Source organism: Carcharhinus amblyrhynchos, chromosome 2 (genome assembly GCF_965287045.1).
Source record: "Carcharhinus amblyrhynchos chromosome 2, sCarAmb.v2.hapA, whole genome shotgun sequence".
Lineage (NCBI taxonomy): Eukaryota > Metazoa > Chordata > Chondrichthyes > Carcharhiniformes > Carcharhinidae > Carcharhinus > Carcharhinus amblyrhynchos.
In genome coordinates, this window is record NC_137325.1 from 96,810,756 (window position 1) to 96,827,780 (window position 17,025).

At 40.7% G+C, this 17,025-nt stretch overlaps 1 protein-coding gene across 3 annotated transcripts in view; it reads right to left on the reverse strand.

Moving 5' to 3' along the window:
* The window catches only part of LOC145356680 (E3 ubiquitin-protein ligase HECW1-like), a 434,978-nt gene that overhangs the window by 345,324 nt on the left and 72,629 nt on the right, over window positions 1-17,025 (reverse strand). The window contains exon 1 of one of the 3 annotated variants that reach the window (XM_080209579.1): window positions 4,391-4,479. The exons of the other annotated variants lie outside the window; for them this stretch is intronic. The gene's annotated coding sequence lies outside the window, so the exon portion shown is untranslated. Of the gene's footprint in view, window positions 1-4,390; window positions 4,480-17,025 lie in introns of those variants that run through there. 3 annotated transcript variants of the gene reach the window in all.

The window sequence follows — 17,025 nt, forward strand, 5'->3', positions numbered from 1 at the left end:
ATCTTTAGCACAGTTCTTTATCTTTTGGAAATTTCACAAAGAAGCAAAATTTGTTGTTCTTGAACTTCAGTGCCCACACTTTTTCAGTTTTAGTTAATTATTTCGCTTTGTGCCTTCTTCCAAAGTGACCGCCAAAAGGCATGTTGGCTCACACAGATAATTCTCTGCTTCCTGCCCACACAAACTACAGTTAAAATCAGTACTGATAGGACATCAAGATAATTTAACAGCTGGCCTACTTCATAAACTTCTGAAGAAGAATTGAACATGTACACTAAAAATTCATGCTGACATTTCACTGTTGCTGTGCAGTTTTAATGAGAGAAATGGTTTCTGATGCCCCCAGACATGTTAATAGACCGCCAATAAGTTTCTGTCAAGTGACAGCTGGGCAGCTGAGGTGATTTGAACTAAAGAACCATCCATGTGCATGTGCTGTAGCCCTATATGTCAGGTTGAATTTTTGTAAAGAGGGTGTCATGGATTCAGACACAGCAAAGGGGCAGAAGGGTTTAAACCAAAGTTGCTGTAGACCTCAGCCATCAGTCCTGAAATGAGGCACACTGCTCATCTTTTATTATAAGAAGAAAACCCGATCATAAAACTAATCGATCTTCTTTTGTGAATTGAAAATAACTTGGGACTTCTGGACTCTTTACAAATATATCCAAAAGCTTGCAATCTCTTAATCTGCAATTAAAATCCTTCTACATCAACATTCCTGTGGAGGGAACTACCATGATCAAAAATAATATAAGTTTACAGCAACAAAAATGTCAAACAATTTTTTTTAAAAGAACAAGTTTAGGCCAAAATAAAACAAAGGCTACTGCAGGAGGTGCCAATCTTATAGCATGGAATAGTGCAGTATACATTTACAGTTAGAAAATAAAACAGACTGTTGTTTATTTGAAGGTTATTTCAATCGAAGGGGCAGCATGGTAGCACAGTGGTTAGCACTGCTGCTTCACAGCGCCAGGAACCCGGGCTCAATTCCTGGCTTGGGTCACCATCTGTGTGGACTTCGCATGATCTCCCTGTGAATGCGTGGGTTTCCTCTGAGTGCTCCGGTTTCCTCCCACATTCTGAAAGACCTGCAGGTTAGGTGCCTTGACCCGAACAGGTGCTGGAGTGTGGTGACTAGGAGAATTTCACAGTAACTTCATTGCAGTGTTAATGTAAAACTTACTTGTGACTAATAAATAAATTTTACTTTTGGTTATTTTAACAGTTACATAGATGTAGCCACGGTTCCAAATAACAAAACTGATCAAAAACCAGCCACTCCACACAAACTTACAGTAGGCAGAAGAAAGATAGCTAGTCCACAGGGCAAAATATTCATGGAAATAAATGAATTTCCTTCACAAGGTTTAGAATACCTGACAAGGGATATGTGGCTAAATAATCATTAATTTTTTGTAAACTTCTATTTGTGGTATAAGTGTTTGTCATAATGTGAAACTGAGAACAATACGACCTACACTGTGATGTAAAGGAACCTAGTGGCAGTCTTGGAGGTTGTCAGAATTTTTACAGTCTTGGATTGGACAGAGAAGTGTGTAGAGGCCAGCATGGAGACGGCTCTTAGTTTAGACCTTATGGGATATGTCTTATATGGTTACTAACAGTTAATAAACATTTATTGTTAAACTATACAAGACTCAGAACCAGTTCATGCAACTCACCAAATTATACACACCTTACACGGTGGCAGTTATCAGAACAACCCAGAACCTGACCAAAATTGGAGAAGAAATTTCAAACCAGTAAGATTTTAAAAAGTAGCATTCTGACTGGATATAAAGCACCAGAAATGATAGCACAGGTGGAGATCACCAGGGAAAATTTCCAAATCCGAGGCAGAAATAAAACCCTGCACTGAAGCAGACATGACTGCATTGAATCCTGAGGAAGTCCAGCTTCAAAAGAGTGCAGAGTCATAAGCCATAGCAGAGATGAGCTAAAATATTAAGCTATTGGCCAGAACAATTTTAAGAAAGCTTTTGTGTCAGCAGCAGTAGTCAGTATTGTCATTTTTAAATGCCCAGGGAAGAGCCAGAGTCCTGCGTAAGCACCTGAATATGCGGAGGCCAAGATCATTCTGAACAATAAATAATCAGCATTTTATACTCTATCAAAAGCTGGGAATCAAAGGTTTCAAGATCTGAGAAGCCCCAGATAATGAGGGGAAGACCCAGAACAATCAGTCCAGGGAGTCACTGCTGAAAAACACATTACTGCGGGAGCCTGCCAAAACCAGAAAATGCGGAAATCTCATTGAGAAGAAACATATTTCAATGCCATCTTGGATTTCCTTGTCGATCTACATGTATTTAAAATTTAATGACCATGGATCAAAAAAAATGATTCACGAGGCTGACATACCATACCAAGGGAAGGAACAACCATGCATCTTGGGTGAGGTCAAAGATCAGGATTTTCATTCTGGAATGTAGACAACTCAATTAACGGTCACCTCACAAAGTTTAAATTGGTCAAGGGAGCCAGTGTTACAGTCCTCTCAGACAAGGAAGGGTGGCTGAGAGGAATGTGGCTATGAACTACAGATACACCATTCTGGTACCTGAACCTTCTCAAAATGACAGGAGAGATCAAAACAACCTCTGTTATAAATTATATAGAACTGCAATTTCCCAAGGACTCCAACAGTAAAGATACTCTTGGCTGGGACCTCAGCTCCGAATTGTCTTCACTCTTAGCAGAGCCAGTTTATCATTTTCTTTTCTGGCACGTTTTTCAGGTGCCCAGAGCTCCTTTTTGGTCAGACCACTCAGATAGTATCCACAACACCTGGAGTGGAAGACAGATAAGAGAGGAAACAGCAGCAAGAAGAGCTTCAACCTCCATCTCCAACACCTGTTGGTAAGGTAACTCAAGAAACCATGGGCGGGATTTTATGATTTTGCTCGACCCGAGACTGGAAAATCCCACCCGAGGTCAACAGACCTTTCCACTGTCCGCCCCTCACACGCTCCGATTCCGGTGTTGGGCAAGGCATTAGAATTCCAGCGCATGACACAGGTGATGCAACTTCTGGCCAGTACAACAGATGATGTGGGAACAGAGAAGCAGCAATCAACCAACTACACCTCGGCGAAGTAAGAAAGCTGAACTGCACTGTATGTGCACAGTCTGTGTGTTCTCCCTGTATCTGCGTGGATTTCCTCTGGGTGCTCCGGTTCCCTCCCACAGTCCGAAAGGCGCATTGGCCATGCTAAATTCTCCCTCAATGTATCCAAACAGGTGCTGGAGTGTGGCGACTAGGGGATTTTCACAGTAATTTCATCCCAGTGTTAATGTAAGCCTACTTGTTACACTCATATAAACTTAAAAAAGAGGTGAGTCTGTTGATAAGGCACACTCACACAATAGGAAGAGACATCTTCCATTTCAACATGCATTAGAGCGAACAGCACAAACATAGACAGCACACTACAGATGAGCAGAGCGTTTGTTCTCCCCATAAGGAATGGGATAAATCAATAACCTTTGATAACATTAGATAGAGAGTTGCAAAAGAACAGTTCAGAGGATGAGAAAGAGAATCTGGATCAACCAACCAAACACCAGAACAACTATGTTCAAAGCAACCACCTATTCAACAAGGTTTACCCAGTGCAACAGAGCTTACCACACCTCCAAATGTCTTAAAGATGAGAAATAGAAGTATAAAGCCTCCAGACCACCTGAAAGACAGTGATTTGAGGGGGGAGAAAGGGTAGCAGAAGTAATGTAAAAATGTTGGGTAAACATGATTACACTGTAAATCCTTTGGATTAAGACTAGTTGTGAGATGTAATATAAGGCATAGAAGTGGTTAATTTGGGACTGAATACATTATTGCTCACATGTGACATAAAATAACACATGACCTGAGTTTAGAGGGCAGTCCTGGGCAGAGCTGTGTGTAGAGACAAGCATGGAGACAGCCTAATTTAGACCTCTTACTATATTTACAATATATATGTATATGTATATTGGGCAGGATTTTTCTTCCACTCCACGGTGTGTTTCACAGTGGCTTTTATGGCCCCGCTGTTGTCAACAGTGTTTCCTGTTGAACACACCCTTCACTGCCGGGAAACCCATGGTGGGGGTGCAGTGTCAGCAGGACCATAAGATCTCACTGGTGAGAATGCAGCAAGATTTTGGTGATAATAACTTAAGAAACTTAAGTTACTTAAGTGGTTAAGAAACACTTATTGTTAAACCATACAAAACTGAAAACCTCTTTATAAGACCTACCAAACTGCACACAACTTATAATACTGTTCTCCTTTCACTTCCTTCCACACATTTTCTGTTAATTGCCATCTATTTTTTTGAATAAAAGTTTCTAATCTTTGCTTCAAGGCTCTATTCTTACCTCACTCCCTGATGGTGCGAAAGTTCCACTGTGGAACGCGACCTTGAGGCCACAGGTTGATCAACTCGATTCACACAACAGAACTCTGAGTCCTGCCAATACAATCAGCAGGGAGAGAGGTAAGTATGGAGCTTGTAAACACATTATAAAAGCAGTGCTTTATCATTGCAAGTCTGTGGGCTGGATCTAAATTGGAAAGAGGTTGCGTATTGACTACTCTGAGAGGTGCAAAGAATTAAAATACTCTTTCTTCATCTCTGGGATTTAAGTACAAATTCAGCTCAGATTGACGGATTGAAAGTTTCCTCTCTGCCTATCAGTTGTCACTGCTTGAAGGGAATTTGAGCAGCTTTAATCAAATACTATTAAATAATTAAAATAGTTCACCTACATCCATGACCTGACGCTGGCTATAACTTTGCATCAAGTGATGTACTGAGTTAGCAGTCGCTGTGGGTAAGAAATGGAAACATTCGCAAAGGGTTTTTCTGGGGTCAGCCAAGGGGTTTCACTGTCTATGTAGCCCAGACTGTACATGACAGGGATGCAGCACAATGCTGTAAGTGAGGAAGTATTTCATTTCCTAAAACTGACATTTCTCAACTTTAATGAGTGCATTCCTTTTTAAAGATTACCTGGTGATCTGGGCATTAGATCAAGAATGGAGTAAGATAATGGCTTATTGACATGATTTATTCCACTCTAGCTCTCTGATGAGTACTGTGGAGTATGATATGATATGTGTGCTGTGCTTGAAGGCAAATCCTTGCTTCATTATCTGCTGGTGCTTCATCCTCAGCTATTTCCAGTTTCTGTCAGTGGTGGTTTGTCACTACCGTCCACTCTCAGGGTAGGGAAAAGAGACAGTCCCAAATCTATCTCAACCAGGCCACATTGTTGACAGTACTCTGAACCATATGCCAGCATTCTAGCCAACTGAGTTCAACAGCCCCTGATTCAGATCATTCTGAAAAGTATATGCAAATACTTCAAATCTTTAAATTACTTTACTTTGTATGATACTTTAGTAGCACAGGTGCTTTGCTAATCCTCAAACTAAATACTATTAAAAAAAGATAATCTAGCTGTTATTCACAAAAGGGAGCATTGATTAAATTAAAACCAAACATTTTTGAAATGCTCAGCATGTTAGACAACATCTGTGGAGACAGCAAGAGAGTTAATAGAACATAGAACATAGGACACTACAGCACAGCAGGCCCTTCAGCTCACAAGTTGTGCTGATCACATGTATACCTACCAAGCCATAGAACTATCTGTAACTCCCAATCCCACTAAATCCCATGTACTCATCCAGAAGTCTTTTAAAAGACCCCAGTGAGTTCGCCTCTACTACCACCGACGGCAGCCGATTCCACTCACTCACCACCTTCTGAGTGAAAAGCTTACCCCTAACATCTCCTCTGTACTTGCTTCCCAGCACCTTAAACCTGTGTCCTCTCGTAGCGACCATTTCAGCCCTGGGAAACAGCCTCCGAGAATCCACCCTATCTATTCCTCTCAACATCTTATAAGCCTCTATCAGGACACCTCTCAACCTTCGTCTCTCCAGGGAGAAGAGACCTAGTTCCCTCAACCTATCTTCATAAGGCATGCCTCCCAACATGGGAGAATTTAATCCAGGTGATGAAGGACTTGTGGCATGGTAACAAGGACTGACCGGCTGGCTGGCTGGCAAGCAGACGAGAGCCCCACATCACCATTGATGGGAAAGATCCACTATATTAAGTGCCTGATTGACAAGCGACAGGCCTTCCCTGAGATTTTGGATCCTGAGGCAGATATCCCACCCTGTTAATCAGAGACTGGGAGCTCTCCATTCCCATCACCAAGAGCAGTGGCTGTTGCTGGCAATGCACCCACCAGAGACCTAAGATTGAGGAGGGATCTAGGCCACAGATAAGTAAGAGCAGGGTGGTAGTCATGGAAAAGGGGTTGCTGGCTAAGGGTGAGGATGGGGGAGGTGTAAGAAATGGCAGGAGTGATTCTCAGCAGGCTTTCCCTTAGCCCAATGTCATGTTTCTTGATCAGGCACTGTGTCTTTGAACAAGGGACTTGTAGATGAAGGCAATTCATTCAAACTTCCCCAGTAATGGGGATAACTCAGAGCTATCCTATCATACTGCTCACCCAGTCTACAACCCCCTTTCCACAGGACCAGCACAATCTAACCCCTTCACTCTGATACTCTCTTCACAGGTGCTTCCAGACATGCTGAGAATTTCCAGCATCTTTGTTTTTGTTTTACACACCATCCTGACTTGGAACTATTTCACTGTTCCTTTACTGTCACTGGGGCAATATCCAGGAACTTCCTCCCCAACAGTTCTGTAGATGTACTTGCACCACATGGATTGCAATGGTTCAAGAAGGCAGCTTATCAGGGCACTCAGGAACAGGCAATAATGCATTTAAAAAATTCCAGCATCAGCAGTATTTTGCTTTTGCTCTGACTAAATTATTCTGATTATATCCACATTTTTCTGCAATTGAGATGGGTAATAGTCACAAATTAAAACTAACGCTTTAATATTATTGAAAAGTTAGAAAATTAAATAAATATTTTTACAATAAGTTAGATAATAATAGGTAGTGCAATGTAATTAAAGCTTATTAGTGCATGTGTTTATGCCTCATTTTCAGTTCAAGAGGCTTTAATAGTCCAACATAGGACTTCTGATGAGCTTAATTGAGACTAGCTTCTGTTTTGCTTGTTTTTTAAATTTTATATCCTATGCTTAAGTTAATTTTTTTATTTAACCAAGTATTTGGTGGAGTTCATATGCATTACAGGGAGAAGGCAAAACAGTATCAGAGAATCATATAGAATCATAGAATTCCTACAGTGCAGAAGAGGCCATTCAGCCCATTCAGTCTGCACTGAATCTCTGACACAGCTTCCTACCCAGGCCCTCTACCCAACCCTTCCCCAAAACCCCACACATTTCCCATGGCTAAGCCATCTAAACTACACATCTTGGGGACGCTAAGGGGCAATTTAGCAAGGCCAATCCATCTAACCAGCTCATCTTTGAACTGTGGGAGGAAACACATGGGGAGACTATGCAAACAAGCACGGGGAGAATGTGCAAACAGACAGTCACCCAAGGCCAGAATTTAACCCAGTTTCTTGGAGCTGAGAGGCAGCAATGTTAATCACTGTGCCACCATCCCGCCGTTAACATTGCCAAGGGCACTGGCAAGGTTATTCTGCTGTAACAGATATGTCAATGCTCATGTAATCAGACACTGATTATAGGGACAGTCACTTCCTTCTGGTTGATGGGGTTGAATGTTTGATCAGAAAGAGGGCCACTTTTCTCATATACATTGACTTTGTCAGTTGATTGTAAACAACACTCATTTTAAAAAAATCCAAAAGCAACTTAACGATGAATTTTTGAGAAATTCATCATATCTAATGAAGTATTTTGAGATGAATATAAGAAATAGCTCCAAGAGTATACATGGTTACTATACATGGTATAGTATACATCATGTATATTTAAACAAATCAAATAAAAACAAGCAAAGATTTGAACAAGATGTACCAAAATAGAAGATGATTTGAACATTCATTAAAATATCTTCACGCAATAAAAAGCTAAAAATTATCAAGAGGAATGTGTCACATTAAATATAAAATTGCATGCAATGCAGCCAGGTCTAATTAAAATTGTAAAAGGCAAACAAGATGTTGGTTTTGTATTCAATTTATAACTAAGCTGTCTCTGAGAGAATCTTATTATTTGTTATTCATTATGAATTCAAATCATAAATCCAGGGTTGTATCTATCAAAGGGAAAATTCATTTCACAGGAGTCTCTGCTGAAAGCAAAGGGTTACGATCAGTTGTAATTGGCAACTTAAGTGGGAGATCATACTCTAGTATCGATATTATGTAGTGTAAACTGTTCAAGCTTTCTTTCAATGCTTCAGTAGCCTATTTCATTTGCAAAGAAAAATTGTTTACTTTCTTAATCAGGGACAGCAGGGTGGCACAGAGGTTAGCACTGCTGCCTGACAGCGCCAGGGATCAGGGTTCAATTCCCGGCTTGAGTGGCTGTCTGTGTGGAATCTGCATGTTGCCCAATTGAGTTTCCTCAGGGTGCTCTGGTTTCCTTCCCCAGTCCCAAAGATGTGCTGGTTAGGTGCACTGGCTATGCTAAATTCTCCCTCAGTGTACCCAAACAGATACTGGAGAGTAGCGAATCAGGGATTTTCATAGTAAATTCATTGCAGTGTTAATATAAGCCTACTTGTGACACTAAGAAATAAACTTTAAAACTTTATGAAAAAGAAATGTTCTGAAAATGCCACTGTCTTCTCAATCTTATTTCCATGAATAGTACTGACTAAATAACACACAAGTACCAAAGCAGTTAATTGGCTTTGTGATCAATGCCAATATATAAAATGAAAATAAATACCTGATTCAATATGGTCAATTTTGTTAATTTGACAGTTAGTTCACTCAAGACAGTACCAATCCTGCAGGTTAGCAGTGACAGTGGTAACCCCAAAGACAATGTGGACAGAAGCTGGAATGAGAAGGTAAACACTGCAAAGGGAAATGGAACTAGTTTTCAAACTGTTAAAACTTCTGGGAGAAACCAAGCAGTGGGAAAACTCAGCCAATATTGCACACTTTTCGGGACAAGCACCATGTTGTATTTGGTTCTGTATTTAGAGGTACAATACATTTTTAAATAAATGAACATGTATGAATCAATTGAAAGCTTTTCATATGTATAATAATTTGATAGAATATTTCATTGTGAAGTTATGAACGCTTGATCTGTGCCAGCAAAATTGCCTGATATTTAGCATGGACATTATTCTAGTCAGTATAATATTCCATGGCGAAGACGTTTCATATACGAGTTAAAGTAAGACAGCTGTTTTTATCTGATTAATTTTTGTGTTTATAAAAATGGATACTGAATTAAATATCTACATTTTCTGAAAGAATCAGGATATTGCAAACATACACACTGTTCATTTCTACGACTGCGAGTAAAGATATGGAGCACTTTGAAATTACAGTGATGTAATTGTTAACTTCTGCAGCAGATGCAGGTAGTGAGGTGTCGTGTAGCGTACAGGAGAGGTATATGATATAAAGCATCATCCTTGAAGAAGAAAAGCCTTTTCTATTGCCAGATTGCTAATCTCAATACAAAATTTACACAATTCAGAAGGGGCTGCATCAGTATTTTGCTTCAAATTTTAAATTTATGAAGTTGGCCAGATATCAGCTACAGCTTGTTTATATAAACCAGACATTTAATTAGTAATTGGATATGAAATCCAACTTAAGAATATGTAACTATTAAAATGCCTCAATTAACGGATGAGATTTGCTGAAGTTTGCAAATCCCATCGGCAAAATATTGTTTTCCTTTCTGTTAGAAAACTGTGTTGAGAAAGTCATTGTCCGCTTTAAGAGAGGCTCTTTTGGAAGATCACAACAGCTTGGCCTATTAATCCATTAGAAACATCACTGTCTATGTGGAATATAGCCAGTCAGGCCAGGCAGGTTCCAGTTTCAATCCCTAGTCTATGTTGAATAACCAGTGGCAGCCTCAGAACAGTACATTTGACTTATAAATACCAATGGACTAAAAAAACGAAGGATCGGCCAAGGTTTCTGTCCTTAATTTTTATCAAGCAACTCTTTTTTTCAGAAAATGCAGCTGGAAATAGGATCAGCCATGATGTCCTTCAATGTGGAATAGCTTACCAGCCTACCAACATTCACTCTCCACTCCTATGTGTGAAGAATGGTCATTTTAAGAGATGCTTGAGGATCCAGTACAAGTAACCATAATCCAGCTCGAATCGACACCATCAGGGATAGAAGGGAAATTGAAGCAAGAGGAAGCACCACTGTAAAAATTAAGTAATTGCCATGTTGGATAAGTAAGAGATTTAAAAAATGTATAAGCTATATGCAAACTCAAGGAATAACTAGAAAAATATTGGTTTGTCAGATATGGATAAAACAGGATCTTCAGGGAGAACTGTAAAGCTGACCAGTGAAGCAAATCTTCCTGGACTGAGATGAAAGGACACATACCAACATTAAAGAAATCACCAGTTAAGAAGCATCAAGCAGCTTGCATAAAATGCTACTTTAGTTTTTCTTTGTTTAAAAGGAATTATGGATTAAAGTCAAAAGCAGATGCTGGAATTGGAAACAAAAACAGAAAATGCTGAAAAATCTCAGCAGGTCTGAAAGCATTTGTGGGGAGAGAATACAGCCAAAGTTGTTTCGAGTTAGGATGACCCTTCAGACCCAAAACGTTGGCTCTATTCTCTCTCCATGGAATAAAGTATATGGTCATTTTGAATCATACAATGTGACCTTTTACACCCACCTGAGGGGGGCAGGTTGGACCTTGACTTAACTTTCATAACAGCTCTGACTACAATATTTTCTCAATAGTGCACTGATGTACTCAATTGAGTAGGGAGTGTGGTTGAACTCATAACTTGGTAACTCAGGTGAAAGCACTAGTGAGAATCATGTGTTTTTAAATTCTTCATAGGATATGGGTGTCACTGGCTAGGCAAGCAATTATTGACCATCCTTAAATACCTTTCAGAATGTGATAGTGAGATGCCATCTTGAATCACTGCAGTACCTGTGGTGTAGGTACACTCACAGTGCTGTTGGGAAGGTAAACAGGCCAGATCGACCACCATTTGACATAGGGAAATTACTAGAAACCTTTCTTAAGGAGGTTATAGCAGATACTTCGTGAATCCTATTTGATTATGGGTTTGTGAAAGGAAAATGTATTTAACTCATTTATAATAGCTTTTGAGGAAGTTACAAGCAAGGTTGATAAAGGGGAATCTGTAGATGTGGAGTACTTGGATTTTCAGAAGACATTTAATAAGTTGCCACATTATATTAGCATGGATAAGAGATTGGTCAGCTAATGGGAAGCAGAGAGAAGGGGTAAATGGATATTTTTTGTTTGGCAAGCTGTAACTAGTGGAGTGCCACAGGGATCAATCCTGGGATCTTAACTTTTTACAATCTACTTTAATCTATTTTAATGATTGGATGAAAGGACTGAATGTGGAGGAGCTAAACTTGTAGGTAAAAAATTTGCAAAAGGCAAACCAAAGCCAGGTTAAGCAAGTGGGCAATAATTGGCAGTTGGAATATAATGTGGGAAAATCTGAACTTGTCCACTTTAGCAGGAAGAATAGTAAAGCAGCATGCTCTTTAAATAGAGAAAGATTCCAGAATTTGGTGGTGCAAAAGGGTGTGGATGATCCCTGGAATGAAGAGCTTGCCATATGAGAAACAGTTGAAGACTCTGGGTCTGTACTCGTTGGAGTTTAGAAGGATGAGGAGGGATCTTATTGAAACTTACAGGATATTGCGAGGCCTGGATAGAGTGCATGTGGAGAAGATGTTTCCACTAGTAGGAAAAACTAGAATCAGAGGGCACAACCTCAGGCTAAAGGGACGATCCTTTAAAACAGAGATGAGGAGGAATTTTTTCAGCCAGAAAGTGGTGAATCTGTGGAACTCTTTGCCGCAGAAGGCTGTGGAGGCCAGGTCATTCAGTGTCTTTAAGACAGAAATAGATAGGTTGATTAATAAGGGGATCAGGGGTTATAGGAAAAGGCAGGAGAACGGGAATGAGAAAAATATCAGCCATGATTGAATGGCAGAGCAGACTTGATGGACCGAGTGGCCTAATTCTGTTCCTATGTCTTATGATCTTATGATACATGAATCACAAAAGGATAGTATTCAGGTACAGCAAGTGATTGGGAAGGCAAATGGAATGTTGGCATTTATTGCAAAGGGAATGGAATCTAAAAGTAAGTGGTTTTACTGCAACTATACAGGGCCCCAGAAAGACCACATCTATAATATTGTACACGGTTTTAGGCTGGAATTCTCTGACCTCACCTGGGGCTGGGATTCTCCTCTCCTGCCACTGTGAATGGAGGTTTGGCTGAGTGCCAAATTCTCCATTCTCCCTGACAATGGTAGCGGATTCCGACCTCAGTCTCCTTATTCGAAAAAGATATAATTGCATTCAAAGAACTTCAAGGAAGGTTCACTTGACTCACTCCTGGGGTAAAGGGGTTATTTTTAGAGGAAAGGTTGAACAGGTTGGGCCAATGCTCAATGGAGTTTAGAAGAATGAGAGGTGATTTTCAGGTCCTGAGGTGATTTGACAGGTTAGGTGAATACCAGGAATGTGCTTCCTCTTGTGAGAGAGTTTAGAACCGGGGAATACAGTTTTAGAATAAGGGGTCAACTGTTTAAGTTGGAGATGAGAAGAAGATTTTTTTCTCTCAAAAGGTAATTAGTATGTGGAATTCTCTTCCCCAGAAAGCTGTGGTGGCTGAGTCTTGAACCCATTCAAGATAGAATTAGACAGATTTTTGAAAAACAAGGGAGTCAAAGGTCATGGGGGGACAAGAAAGAAAAATGGAGTTAAGACCATAATCAGATCAGCCATGATCTGACTGAATGGCAGAGCTGGCTCAAAGGGTTAAATTGCCTACTCCTGTGCCTAAGTCCAATGTTCCTATGTCAGGAGCTGCTTCACCCTGGCAGAACCAAAAGTGATGTGGAGATGCTGGCGTTGGACTGGAGTAAACAATGTAAGAAGTCTTACAGCACCAGGGTACAGTCCAACAGGTTTATTTGGTAGCAAAAGCCACTAGCTTTTGGAGCGCTGCTCCTTAACCCACAGAAAGCTAGTGGCTTTTGCTACCAAGTATACCTGTTGGACTTTAACCTGGTGTTGTGAGACTTCTTACTGTGTAGAACCAAAAGTGAGCATTATTGCTGAATAAATGTTACAATGACAGCACTGTCAACGGCGCCTTCCATTACTTTACTGATCATCAAGTGTAGACTGCTGAGGGGGTAAGTGGCCTGATTGGATTTGTCCTGCTTTTTGTGGCCTGGACATAGCTGGGCAATTTTCCACATTACTGGATAGATGCCAGTATTGTATTGGAACAGCTTGGATAGGAGTGTGGCTAGTTCTGGAACACAAGTCTTAGTTCTATTGCCGGAATGTTGTCATGGCCCATTGCCTTTGCAGTATCTAGTCCCTTTAATCATTTCTTGATATCACGTGGAGTGAATCGAATTGGCTGAAGACTGGCATCTGTGATGCTGGAGGCCTCAAGAGGAGGCTCAGGAATCGTCCACTTGGCACTTTTGGCTGATGTTAACAGGCCTTCATGTAAATTCTTTGCCAACAGATCTGCTATATTCCTTATATCTAACTTTTCAGCTGCTTTTCACCTGTGAAGTAATGCAGGTTAGTTGGATTGACCATGGTAAATTGTCCCTTAGTGTCAGAGTGGATTAGCAGGATAAATATATGGTTAGGGGTAGGGCCGGGTGAGATTATTGTCAGTGCAGGCTCTATGGGCCAAATGCCCTCCTTCTGTATTGTAGGGAAGAAAATTCTATGAAACATTATCCTGCTTTCTTTTCTTGCTGAAGCGAGCACATAATGTTGGAGAGAGATAGACACATGGGTGGGATAAAGGCTCGTGACTGGATGGCTCTCCAATGATAAGTATCCTGACAGCCATTGACAAAGTGTGCCCACCTTGCCCGATGGAAAGGAAGTGTTGTTCCAGGGGCAATAGTGAGCTACCATGAGAGGCTGTGCTTCCTGAGACACTGGCACTCAGGCATAAAGAGAGGTGACCCTTTAACTGTGGAACCTGTGTTGGGGGCCGGGCCTCCTTGGACCAAGATTGCTGTGTTCATCCACTCTGCACTATGGAGCAACACGTGACTGAGGAGAAGGCAGCACGTGCTTTTGCTGCTCTGCTCATTCCTCATCTAATGTGCAAGTTACCCTCATTCACAGTGAAGGCAAGTAGCAGGGAAATGCAGCTCAAATTGCAACACAAAAAAACCCACAAAAAGTCAGGGGCAAATGTAATGAACAGTGAGTGTTCTTTATTCACTGCAGACAGCAAAATTTGGGTCAGTGTGCTGGAAGTCGGAAAACTTCACCCAAACTCCTACTGCTCATGTCTATTCCTATTTCTTTTTTTATTCCCCATCCTTTATCAGCTTAATAAGCCTGTTTAATATTCATTGAATAGAATCCATAGAATCCCTACAGTATAGAAGGGATAGGACCGGATGAGATTGTTGTAGGTGCAGGACCCTTGAGTCCATACTGATCACAATCCTACCCAGGTCCGATTCCTGTTACCCCACAGATTTACCCTGCTAATCCCCCGACACAACTTAGTATGGCCAATCCACCTAACCCGCACATCTTTGGACTGTGGGTGGAAACTGGACCATCCGGAGGAAACCCACGCAGTCACGGGGAGAAAGTGCAAACTCCACACAGACAGTGACTGAGGCTGGAAGTGAATCTGGGTCCCTGGCACTGTGAGGCAGCAGTGCTAACCACTGCGCCACCATGGCACTCCATACTCATATTATACATGCTCTTTACTCTTGAAAATGCTTCACCTATACATAAGCCTGCAAATTGTCAGTGTATGTATGATGCCATACATTGTGCTATTATATATTGTTATTGTGTATGCTATCACATTGTTTGTGTGTTATGTTATTGTTATTTTGTTACCCCCAGTACGAAAGGTGAGCAGAGTAACATACATAGAAACATACCTAGGAAACAGAAGCAGGAGTGGGGCGTTTTGAGCCTACTCTGTCATTCATTATGATCGTAGCTGATCATCAAATTCAATATCCTGATTCCCCTCTGTTCCCCATATCCCTTAATCCTTTTAGTCCCAACAGCTTTATCTAATTCCTTCTTGAAATCATATAACATTTTGGCCTCAACTATTTTTTGTGGTTGTGAATTCCACACATTCACCATTCTCTGGGTGAAGAAATTTCTCCTCGCCACAGTTCTCAAAGGTTTACCCCTCATCCTCAAACTGTGACCCCTAGTTCTGGAATCCCCCACCATTGTGAACATTCTTTCTGAATCTACTTTGCCTAATCCTGTTAGAATTTTATAAGTCTCTATGAGATACCCTCTCATTCTTCTAAACTCCAGTGAATATAATCCTAACAAACTTAATCTCTCCTCATCTGACAGTCCTGCTATTGCAGGAATCAGCCTGGTAAGCCTTTGTTGCACACCCTCTACAGCAAGAACATCTTTCCTCAGATAAGGACACCAAAACTGCACACAATACCCTATACAATTATAGTCAAACATCCCTATTCCTATACTCAATCCACTCACTATGAAGACCAACATACTATTTGCCGACTTTACTGCCTGCTTTACCTGCATGCTTACTTCAGCAACTAATGCACAAGGACACCAAAGTCTCGCTGAGTATTACACCCACTTAAATAATAATCTGCCTTTCTATTATTGCTACCAATGTGGCTAATCTCACATTTATTCACATTACACTACATCTGCCATGCAGATGCCCAAGCACTCAGCCCTTCAAAATCACGCTGAAGCATCTCTGTATCCTCCTCACAGCTCACCCTCCACCCAACTTTGTATTCCCGGCAAATTTGGAGATAATACATTCAGTTCCCTCTTCCAAATCATTAATATATAATGTAAAAGGTTGATGTCCTAGCACAGATCCCTGCGGAACTCCACTGGTCACTGACTGCCAATTGGAAAAAATCCCATTTATTCCAACTCTTTGCTTCCCATCCGCTTACCAGCTTTCTATCCATCTCAAGACACCATCCGCAATTCCATGTGCTTTAACTTCATATGTAATCTGTTACGTGAGACCTTGACAAAAGCGTTCTGAAAGTTTAAATAAACATCATTCACTGTTTCTCTCTGGTCAACTCTACTGGTTACATTCTCAAAGAATTCTCACAGATTTGAAAAGCATGATTTACCTTTTGTAAGTCCACGCTGACTTTGTCTGATTATACCACTGCTTTCCAAATGCTGAGCTATGAAAACCTTGATAATGGACTCCAGCAACTTCCCTACTACCGACGCTTGGTTCACTGGTCTATAGTTTCTCTGTCTCCCACTTTGAATAGAGGGCTAACATTAGCTATCCTCCAATCTGTAGGAACTGTTCCATAGTCCAAAGAATTTTGGAAAATGACCACCAAAGGATATACTTGATATTGGAGATTGACCCATGATTTTCAACAGAATAATCAAGTATGGGGGAATAATAACTAAGGCACATCCTCTTTTTATATGATCTTCACACAGGAATGGGCACTGGATGACAAATGGGGTGGAAATCCTGACTGATTTTGCATTTTTGGGTTTAGGAGTGTAGAGAACAATTGTAAAACCTCATTTAGCTCAGCATTGAATAGGCTTGACCTCGAGTCTCTGTCCTACATCATTTAATCTGGCATTGGGTGTCAAATGTATCAACTGAGCCAATTGAAATCCTTCCTGTAGAATTTAAGAACTATTTCCACATCTAGGTGATAACAGCATTAATTGGGCTAAGATAGAAAAATGCCATTTGGTCTAGCAAGTCTGTATCCATGTTTGGCATCCACATGAGTTAAAAATCTGCATTCCGGTATTTTAACATCAGAATAATGTGCCATCAACAGTGAAATAATATTGATCTGAAAATCCTGTCTAATTCAAATT